Raw genomic sequence first — 10,722 nt, 5'->3', positions numbered from 1 at the left:
AGCTGCTTTAAAGCCTTGCTTCAAACTATGTTCTCAGAAGTGCAGTATATTATACTTTCAGTCCTGGCCAAATTGAACCAGCCCCAGTTCCAGTACTCAAAAGCCCTGGGCTGGTGGTCTCTAAGGGCCCTTCGGGGACCAGCATTTTAGGGGTCTGGATCACCAAGGTTAGGATGAGGTTCATGACACCAAGAAAAAGATATCAAGTTGACAGAGGGGGTAAAAGCAGAGGGGGGTCATGACTTTGGGAATTCCCTACCCCCAACATCCCCCGATCCCTAAGTCCCACAAGAAATTCTGGGAAAACTAATGAGAAAAACGTGAGTGCATTTTCTTTTTCCTGTTGCTCCCGGCTTGCTGGCTGGCTGGCTGGCAGACCCAGGGCTGCATCCAGGGGAGCCTTGTGGACATGCCTGTTTGGAAGTGCTGCCCGTGGTCACTGTGCCCATCAGTCCCCACATTTCTGTTTACTGCAGATTTCCCACCTAAGCCTCTAAGCACTCTCCGTTTTTTTTTTTAAACAGTATCTTGTGTTTATTTCTCTGGAATCTTCCCTGGTGGCTCAGACGGTTAAGAGTCTGTCTGCAACGTGGGAGACCTGAGTTCAATCCCTGGGTTGGAAAGATCCTCTAGAGAAGGAAATGGCAACCCACTTCAGTATTCTTACCTGGAAAAATCTCATGAACAGAGAAGCCTGGCGGGCTACAGTCCAAGGGGTCACAAAGAGCTGGACACGACTGAGCGACTAACCTGCACAGCATCTTGTTCTTTCATATTTATTTATTTATTTGGCTGCACTGGATCTTAGTTGTGGCAATTGGGATCTTGTCCCCTGACCAGAAATCAAACCCTGGCCCCCCTGCATTGGGAGAGCTGAGTCTTAGACTCTGGACCACCAGGGAAGTCACAACACTCTCTCTTCTAACCTCCTTTTCTCTTCCCATGTATACCCAGTCACTCAGTCTTGTCTCTTTGCAACCCCAAGGACTGTAGCCTGCCAGCTCCTCTGTCCATGGGATTCTCTAGGCAAGGATACTGGAGTGGGTTGCCTTGCCCTCCTCCAGGGGATCTTCCCGACCGAAGGATCGAACTCCCGTCTCTTATGTCTCCTACATTGGCAGGCAGATTGTCTACCACTGTGCCACCTGGAAAACTTTTTATCAATAGCCAGCCCAGCCCCATCCAGGACTGCGGTGAGGCCCTCAGGGCACCAAATTTAAGGTGGCACCAACTCAGCCCTGAGAGTGGGCGCCTCCTTAAATGCTGAACCCTGGGCACCTTGCCCTGCCCCAGAATCCTTGCGGGTCCAGCTCTCTGGGAGGTGGGGAAGCCTGAGGAGAGGGCACTAGCTGAGTAATTTTGTGATGCCCCCAAAGAAGACAGGGAGGGACCTAGTATCTGAAATATTTCACTTGCTGATGGTCAGGAGAGCAAGGTTGAGGCCCTTAGAAATCAGTGAGAGAAAAAGCCTAAAGGGAGTCTAAATGGAGTTCTGCTCCTCTGAGTGTTATCCGGCTTCGAGTGAGCGGTGGCATTGTTGAGGGACAAGAAGGGAAGCCCACGTGACTGGAAATGAGAGGAGAGAGACTCACAATAAGGGCATTTGTTCCCAAGGCTGGAGGGGACCTGCATTCAGCCGCAAGGCCAGCAGGGATCACTTTCCATGAGGACAGGCCTGGGTTTGCCCAAGGACGCAGTCCCTGCTGACCCCTCCCTCACCACCACCCCCTCCACAGCCGACGATCCCCACCAGGACCCCACCCTTGACTGCAGGACAGAACCGGTCACACAGGCAGCTCTCCTTAATGTCCTGGTGCTCGGACCCTCTCACCAAGGCCCCCTCGGCATTCAGGGCTGTAGAACCTCAGACCGGGGCTGCCCTTTTCTCTGCCCACCCTTCCTCACCAGCAAGATGGAAGGTGCCACCAGCCAACCACCACCCGCTCCCGCCCCTGACTTCCATTAAATCCCAATTAAGAAGCATGTGAGGAACTCCTTGGAGGTCCAGTGGTTAGGACTCCTCACTTCCACTGCAGGGGGCATGGGTCTGATCCTGGTCAGGGAACTAAGATCCCCCCCATGCCGCTCAGCAAGGTCAAAAGAAGAAGGAAGGAGGAGGAAGAGAAGCATCTGAGTTGGGGTGGGGCGGGGTGCGGGGAACCCAGGGGAATTCTGTGTCCTCAGGTCAATTACACTCATGCAACAGCCCAGATCACTGAACCTCAGCGCCTGCCAGCTTCCTGCTAACCGTGGCCTTTCCATCCAATTGCTAAACCATACAAGGAGCATCTGAGAACCAACTACACAAGCATCACAGGGAATGTAATAAACATATAAGAAAGATGCAAAAAAAAATGAAAGATGCTACTCAGTCTCTACCTCTGGAGGGAATCCCCACTTTTTTTTTTTTTTTTTTAGCCATTTAGCCGCTTAGGGGATGATTTAGCATTTAGCATTTAGCATTTAGGGGATGATCTTCTGTATAACATGCTGGGGGTTCATAAGGAAACTGCCTTGAACGAGCTCCACCCAGAGGGGAGGTGGATGTAACGGAACAAAAGTATGCATTGTAGAGAGTAGCATAGAAACATATATACTAACATATGTAAAATAGATAGCCCAATGGGAATTTGCCATGTGACTCAGGAAACTCAAACCAAGGCTTTTGTACAACCTAGAGGGTGGGATGGGGAGGGAGGTGGGTGGGAGGCTCAGGAGGAAGGGGACACACATAGGTATACCTATGGCTGGCCCGTGTTGATGTGTGGCAGAAACCAACACAATATGGTAATTATCCTTCAATTAAAAATAAATAAATTGAGAAAAAAATACAGCTTTGGAACACAAAGTATCCATTGTGTTGCATGCTATACCGAAGAAACACACAGGGCCACGGCTGGGCACAAAAGGCCACAGCGTGCAGAGTAGCCCTCCCAAGAGGTAGGGGAGGGGCAAGGCTTAAAGGATGGGTAAGCTTTTCAGGTGGAGAGGGAGGAGGATGAGTGAGGGGGAGGACATTTCCGGCCAAGGGGACAGATTTTGCCAAGGCACCAAGGTTGTGACAGCCCTGCCCAGCAATGCAGCATGGACACCAAGTGTGGGCAACAGGCAATGAAGCCAGACAAGCAGACTGTGGCCAGATGGCTAGTGGAGGGCCAGACTCATCCCGGAAGCAGACAGGCACTGCAGCAGGAAGTAGGCGGCTCACCGGGGGTGGGGGACGGGCAGGCTCTGCTGGGGTCCTCAACGCAGTGACCAGGGTCCTTAAAAGAAGAGGACAAGGGGACTTTCCTGGCAGCCCAGGGGTTGAGAATCCATGCTTCTGCTGCAAGGGACAGAGGTCTGATCCCTGATCGGGGAACTAAGGGGGCTCCCCAGGTGGTCCTAGTGGTAAAGGATTGGCCTGCCAATGCAGGAGACATAAGAGACATGGGTTCGATCCCTGGGTTGGGAAGATCCCCTGGAGGAGGGCATGGCAACTCACTCCAGTATTCTTGCCTGGAGAATCCCCATGGACAGAGGAGCTTGGCAGGCTGTGGGCCATGGGGTCGCAAAGAGTCAGACACGACTGAAGAGTCTTCATGCACAGGGACCTAAGATCCCACATGTGCCCTGGGCTAAAAAAAAAAACGAAAAAAAAGGACGAGGACATGGAGAGATACACAGGTACAGACGAGGCAGAGACACAGAGGAGGCCATGGGAAGAGGGGCTGGGGTTGCTCTGCCACCAGCCGAGGAGCATCAAGGATGGACAACAGCCTCCAGAAGGTTCTCCTTCAGTGCTCCAGGAGGAACCAGCCCCGCCCACACCTGGGCTTCAGACTTCCAGCCTCCCGAACAAACTTCTGTTGCTCTGGTCTGTCATACTTTGTTACACAGCCCTGGGAAACTAGGGCACTCTGGAATGAAGGCGACTGTGTGTCATCCAGCAGGTTGTGTGAAATGCGGAGAGGAGCCCAGCTGGCGTGGCGGGAGACCCAAGCCTTTGTCTTGACGCAGCCATGGTTCCGTCCTCCCACCTCCAGGAGGTCAAAGCGGAGAAGTGGCGAGTGCAGAGGGTAAACACGTGTGACTCGGGAGACGTGACACTCGAGGGCCCAGAAGCAGCCTGTTGGGGAACCCGAGCTTGCGGGCAGTGTGCTGGCCAACCTCCAGCCCTGCCTCTTGTGATCAAACCATTAAAAATGCAGGGGTTATAGGTCACACTTGCCCACCTTCTCTGGAAGTGGCAAGCTCACACTTCTCTGGAACTGGCTTTACTATTGGGCTCATCTTCGGGGTCTTGATTCCAAGAAAAGTTATGAGCTGAAGCTTCCACGTGAGAGGTGCACCAGTGACCCCAAGGCTGGAGTGGAGAACCCTCTTCAGTGCCCAAACTGGTTCAGCGGTGAGAAACCTAATACAGTTGCCAGTCTCCTCTTCCAGCTCCCTCGCACCTGCCCAGTGGATCTGCCCTGACCTCCCTCTCTCCTTTCTCTGTCTCTGTCTTTCTCTCTGGCTGTGCTCAACCCAGGGCAGGGAGTCGGTGACGAGAGGGACTCACATTAGGATGAATTTCCATGACTTGACCCTTGGGGTCAGGAAGATCTGCTCTGAATCTTGTAAACAGCTCCAGGATCTGTTTCCTCATCTGAACAAAGGAAGCTGATTTCAGTGAATTCATGGTGTTGTCAGGAGCATCACGTGGAGTCAGTGTGAGGCACTGGCGATTCAGTAACGTGCACGCACTCACGTGGATTTCCAACCCTGAAGACAGGAAGACAGCTTCCTGAGCCTGTGCGTGAAAGACAAGCAAAACCGTGAAACGAGCCAAATTGTCCTTCGGTATCTGGCCCTTGTCAGGTCTCTCCCTCGTGTCCAGCTACCCAAACACTCTTATATTTCCCATATGCTGCTCAATCAGTGGCTAATTCCAAGGAAAACACAGACTTAAACTGGAGCGAAACTCCTGTGGAAAGACGCTAGGCTGGCATTGGGCAACACCCCAGGGGCCCCCCGCCAGCAGGGACACACAGCCATGGTACCTCTAAACCGCCCTGGCCCGAGGCAAGTGCAGAGCAAAATAAGACTGCTGTTGGCCCTACCGCTGCCTGCCATCTACTTCCCTATTTCCCTGGTGCTACCCCAAACCACCACCGCTTGAAACATCTTTACAAGAAAGTGACAGGTGTGGCTTTGGGAGGGAACAGTGTAAATAGGCACCAACAAAAGAAAAGAAGACAAAGTTAACGGAAAGTGGACGAAGACCAAGCCGACCTCATGTTGGTAAAGATGAAGGCCCCGGGTATTTCTGGGGTGACTAGTCAGTTTCCCAGAACCAAGGCTAGTCTTGGGTCCCTTGAGGAAGATTTCTGGATTGAAACTTAAGGAAATTTTATTTTCTCATTGTAAAGAAATATGGCTCTCCTCCATATCAATACTGTATGCGTGTGATATTGTTGTTGTTCAGTCGCTAAGTCATGTCCAACTCTTTGCAACCCCACGAAATGCAGCACACCAGGTTCCCCTATCCCTCACTATCTCCCGGAGTTTGCTCAGATTCATGTCCATTGAGTCAGCGATGCCATCCATCTATCTCATCCTCTGCTGCCTTCTTCTCTTTTTGTCTTCAATCTTTCCCAGCATCAGGGTCTTTTCCAATGAGTTGGTTCTTCACAGCAGGTGGCCAAAGTATTGGAGCTTCAGCTTCGCATCAGTCCTTCCAATGAATATTCAGCCTTGATTTCCTTTAGGATTGACTGGTTTGATCTCTTTGCAGTCCAAGGGACTCTCAAGAGTCTTCTCCAACACCACAGTTCAAAAGCTTCAATTCTTTGGCACTCAGCCCTCTTTATGGTCCAACTCTCATATCCATACATGACTACTGGAAAAACCAAAACTTTGACTAATGGACCTTTGTTGGCAAAGTGATGCCTCTGCTTTTTAATATGCTGTCTAGGTATATATGCACACTTTGCAATGTTGAACTATTAGTTAATAATTGGGGGTGAGGAAAACAGCACAGTATGCCTGGCCCATGATGCATACAGTATCAGTGATTAGCAGCTCTAGGTGGGAATAAGCTTGACCAATAAGAGGATTGAAGTTCAGAAAGGCCAAGGGGGCTCCCAATGTAGGGGGCCCAGATTTGATCCCTGGTCAGGGAACCAGATTCCACACACCACAAGTTAGAGTTTGCATGCCACAACTAAAGATCCCACATGCCGCAGGGAAGATCAAAGACCCCATGTGCTTCAGTTAAGACCCAACACAGTCAAATAAATAAAAATAAATATTAAAATTAAAAAAGAGGTCATGTGAGCACACAGCGAGATGGTGGATCAACCTCAGAATGAAACGACCTTGCCAGCACTTTGATCTGGACTTCCAGCCTCAAGAAGCATGAGAAAATAAACCTCTGTTGTTTAAGCTTCCCCATCAGTTGTGTTTTGTTAAGGCAACCCAAGCAGACTCGGACGACCAGTTCACTTTCTTTTCCACAATTGTGACACCTGGCATCCAGAGTCTAGTTTCCGTAGCACTTGGGTGTTCTGTCTCATATTTTATGTTTCCAGAAACTCTCCAGTGCAGATGTTATTATCCTCAAATTATGGATGAGGAAACTGAAGAGATCAAACCAGTCCATCCTAAGGGAAATCAACCCTGAATATTCATTGGAAGGACTGATGCTGAAGCTGAAGCTCCAATTCTTTGGCCACCTGATGCAAAGAGCTGACTCACTGGAAAAGACCCTGTGCTGGGAAAAATAGAGAGCAGGAGGAGAAGGGGGTGACGGAGGATGAGAGGGTTGGAGGGCATCACTGATTCGATGGACGTGAGGTTGAGAAAGCTCCGGGAAATAGTGAAGGACAGAGAAGCCTGTAGTCTATAGGGTTGCAGAGAGTCAGACATGACTTAGGAACAGAACAACAACAGACAGGTTTGGAGAGGCAAGTGGCCTGCACATCGGTCAACCTGCAGAATGTGGAGCCGTGTGCACACACCCAGGCCCTCCTGACTCCACAGTCAGGCCGTTTTCAGGGGATCACCTGCCTCGGCCCCCTCGGCCCACATGTGGCTGACTCTCCAGGGACCTCAGGGCCGGGTCACTGCCATGATTTCCCTGAGAGCTCTGGCAGCCTCACCCTGCTGAGTTCATTTGCAGCTGGCCCTGCCCTGAGGCCTCAAACAGCTTGCTTCTTTTAGCTTTGGCAGGAGCTGTGGCTCCTCCCCTCCTCCCTCTTTCCCAGGTGAAAAGAACTGACAATTGACTTCACTGGGGCCAGCCTGGCATCTCTTAGCAAACGCCTCCATTCACCGCTTGTGTTCTGTGATTAGGATTTGGTGCCATTGCTGTATTTCTGTACATTCTGAGAGGCATAACTGAGTATTCATCAAGGACCTCATTTCCTAGCTGCAGCTCACCTGTAACTTTAAGGGCTTCTGGAACACAAAGAGAAGGGGATGCTCCTGGCCCTGGGTCTCCTGTCCCCTCCCCTCTCCACTGATTCCACATCCTTCCCCATTTTTCCTCTGTGTTCTGAACTCTTTGTTTTGTTTTGTTTTTTTTCTGGTTTTTTTTTTTTTTTCTTTTTCTTCTAATATTTATTTGACTGTGCTGGGATCTTTGATCTTCATTGCAGGGTCTTCAATTGTGGCATGCAAACTCTTAGTTGCAGCATGTGGGATCTAGTTCCCCAACAAGGGATCGAACCCAGGCCCCCTGCATTGGGAGTGTGCAGTCTTAGCCACTGGACCACCAGGGTAGTCTCTGTTCTCTGTTTTAAGCTGACATCTGTTGAGAACCATGTGATGCCAGGCCCAGCATTAGTTGCTTTATAGGCCTTCTTTCAATCCTTTTTCCCTCCCAGGAAGAAGCTGATAAACACATTCTTGGCAAGGGAAACCAGACAGATATGGTTTAATGGGTCATTTAGCCCTGGGACACTTTAGTGGAAACAGAACTTCCGCCAAAGCTGAGTCTGCCACTGTAAATACAAAAGTATTAGTCAGCCAGTTAAGGAAGGCAGTGCTTGGTTTGGTGTAGTTTGATAGATGGGAGGTACCTTCCTTTGAGACGTTGGATCATGTTATGAGGTGCAGGGTCACCTGTTCCTCTTTTTCAAGGTTGTTACCTTGGCAAGCATTGTTACAGGGAAGAATCTATTTCTTTTACTTCAACCTTTATTTCCCATTGCTTTTGTTCATGAAAAGGGTACTGTCTGTGCATAATGACCCACCTCAGGAAACCTGCTCTGAGATATTTGCAAAATTAATTTGCCTTTTTACTTTAATTCCTCACCTCCTCCTCAATTCTGTTCTATAAAAGAACCTAGCATCCAGACCCCAACAAGATGGTTATTTTGAGACATTAGTCTGCCATCTTCTCTGTCTGCCAGCTTTCCAAATAAAGTCATTACTCCTTGCCTCAACACTTTGTCTGTAGACTTACTGACAGAACCAGCTTGGACTCAGTAACAGTATTGATAGGGACAGAGTGAAGGACAAAGTAGGTGACTAAATAGTTAATCCCACTAGGGGATTGTAAGTAGGAAAATATGGGAGACCCTGTAAGTTAATGATTACTCAAGAAAGCAGGTTTGCTTAACCACAAAACCAAGCTGGCATGCTTAGCAACAAAACCAGGCAACAGAAGCATGAGACATGCCCCCAAAACAATAAAACAATGGGCGCATGAGACCCACATCCTGCCCAGTGAGCTCAGTAAGTTAATGATCCCTAGGATACGCTCTCTGAACACATAAAAAACAATAATTTGAGGACCTAGATTGACCACCCAGGGACAAGAAAACTCCTCTGCCCAACCTGTAGGAGGAGCTGATGATGGAAGCATGGTGTCTACTCAAGAAAGACAAAGAAGTTCTTTTCCCCCTCCCTACTTTTCCTTTGATTATAAAACTGTAACACAGTAAATTCTCAGGGCAGGGCACACCCCTCACCCGTCAGCTTATAAACCTCACAAGCATCCTATTCTAATTCAGTTCAGTTCATTTCAATTCAGTCGCTCAGTCGTGTCTGACTCTTTGTGATCCTGTGGACTGCAGCATACCAGGCTTCCCTGTCCATCACCAACTCCTGGAGCTTACTCAAACTCATGTCCATTGAGTCAGTGATGCCATCCAACCATCTTAATCTCTGTCATCCCTTTCTCCTCTTGCCTTCAATCTTTCCCAGCATCAGGGTCTTTTCCAATGAGTCAGTTCTTTGCATCAGGTGGCCAAAGTACTGGAGTTTCAGCTTCAGCATCAGTCCTTCCAGTGAATATTCAGGACTGATTTCCTTTAGGATGGACTGGTTGGGTCTCCTTGCAGTCCAAGGGACTCTCAAGAGTCTTCTCCAGCACCACAATTTGAAAGCATCAATATTTGACACTCAGCTTTCTTTATAGTCCAACTTTTACATCTGTACATGACTACTGGAAAAACCATAGCTTTGACCAGACAGACATTTGTTGGCAAAGTAATGTCTCTGCTTTGCAAAATGCTGTTTAGGTTGGTCATAGCTTTTTTTCCAGGGAGGAAGCATCTTTTAATTTCATGGCTGCAGTCACCATCTGCAGTGATTTTGGAGCCCAAGAAAATAAAGTATCTCACTATTTCCATTGTTTCCCCATCTATTTGTCATAAAGTGATGGGACCAGATGCCATGATCTTAGTTTTCTGAAAGTTGACTTTTAAGCCAACTTCTTCACTCTCCTCTTTCACTTTCATCAGGAGGCTCTTTAGTTCTTCTTCACTTACTCCCATAAGGGTGGTGTCATCTACATATCTGAGATTATTGATATTTCTCCCAGAAATCTTTTTTTTTCCCCAGAAATCTTGATTCCAGCTTGTGCTTCACCCAGCCTGGCATTTTCATGATGTACCTGATATAAGTTAAATAAGCAAGGTGACAATATACAGCCTTGACGTATTCCTTTCCCAATTTGGAATCAGTCTGCTGTTCCATGTACAGTTTTAACTGTTGCTTCTTGACCTGCATACAGATTTCTCAGGAGGCAGGTCAGGTGGTGTGGTATTCCCATCTCTTTAAGAATTTTCCACAGTTTGTTGTGATCCATGCAGTCAAAGGCTTTGGCATAGTCAATAAAGCAGATGTTTTTCTGGAACTCTCTTGCTTTTTCGATGATCCAGCGGATGTTGGCAATTTGATCTCTGGTTCCTCTGCCTTTTCTAAATCCAGCTGAACATCTGGAAGTTCACAGTTCATGTGCTGTTGAAGCCTGGCTTGGAGAATTTTGAGCATTACTTTACTAGTGTGTGAGATGAGTGCAATTGTGCGGTAGTTTGAGCATTCTTTGACATTGCCTTTCTTTGAGATTGGAATGAAAATTGACCTTTTCCAGTCCTGTGGCCACTGCTGAGTTTTCCAAATTTGCTGGAATATTGAGTGCAGCACTTTCACAGCATCATCTTTTAGGATTTGAAATAGCTCAACTGGAATTCCATCACCTCCACTTATTTTGTTTGTAGTGATGCTTCTTAAGGCCCACTTGACTTCACATTCCAGTATGTCTGGCTCTAGGTGAGTGATCACACCATCATGGTTATCTGGGTCATGAAGATCTTTTTTGTATAGTTCTGTGTATTCTTGCCACCTCTTCTTAATATCTTCTGCTTCTGTTAGGTCCATACCATTTCCGTCCTTTATTGTGCCCATCTTTGCATGAAATGTTCCCTTGGTATCTCTAATTTTCTTGAAGAGATCTCTAGTCTTTCTCAT

This window comes from Cervus elaphus, chromosome 22, assembly GCF_910594005.1.
Source record: "Cervus elaphus chromosome 22, mCerEla1.1, whole genome shotgun sequence".
NCBI lineage: Eukaryota > Metazoa > Chordata > Mammalia > Artiodactyla > Cervidae > Cervus > Cervus elaphus.
The sequence above is the reverse complement of the archived record's forward strand: the minus strand, read 5'-3'. Positions refer to the sequence as shown.